The following is a 603-nucleotide window of genomic DNA, read 5'->3' on the forward strand; positions in this document are numbered from 1 at the left end:
CCAAGATCGCCGGCATGTCCAAGGTGGAGTTGAAGGCGAGTTTGACGGCGTAGTCGTCGAATTGCTGCCTGAATCTGTGGAATCGCGTAGTCGGCGTTCAGCCATCGTACTGAATAGAGGAACGTGCAGTTACCATGGCCCATTCTTACCTGAGTGACGTGGTGCTATTTTTCGTTATGACGATAGCACGTGGTGCGACTTGACATGCCTCGGATTGACGGCTTGGATGCAAGTGGCTTACAGTGAATGGGCCATAATGACTCCTCTAGTTCGTGCGATGCTGAGTGTCTTCGTCGAGCCAGCCCAGCTCATGCATCAGGGTCGTCTAGGATAGAGCTGACCTCGACATCCAGACATTTGTCGCAACACTTGGTGCAGGGATATAATTGCACACATTTCATGGCGCGCGATGTTATGGTGCGCAAAACACGGAGCCGTCCGCGCGACATGGCCGGCGGAGACGATGATCCCGTTGGCGAGTCCGACCGCCGCCACAGGCCAGTCCACTAAGCACGGCACAACCGGGGCCACCAACCCGCCATGACACGCGGCGCCACGAACGAGGGAGACATCGCTCAATCGTGGAACGGAAATTGGGTCGCG

This window comes from Aphanomyces invadans, assembly GCF_000520115.1.
Source record: "Aphanomyces invadans strain NJM9701 unplaced genomic scaffold supercont1.83, whole genome shotgun sequence".
Taxonomy (NCBI): Eukaryota; Oomycota; class Saprolegniomycetes; order Saprolegniales; family Verrucalvaceae; genus Aphanomyces; species Aphanomyces invadans.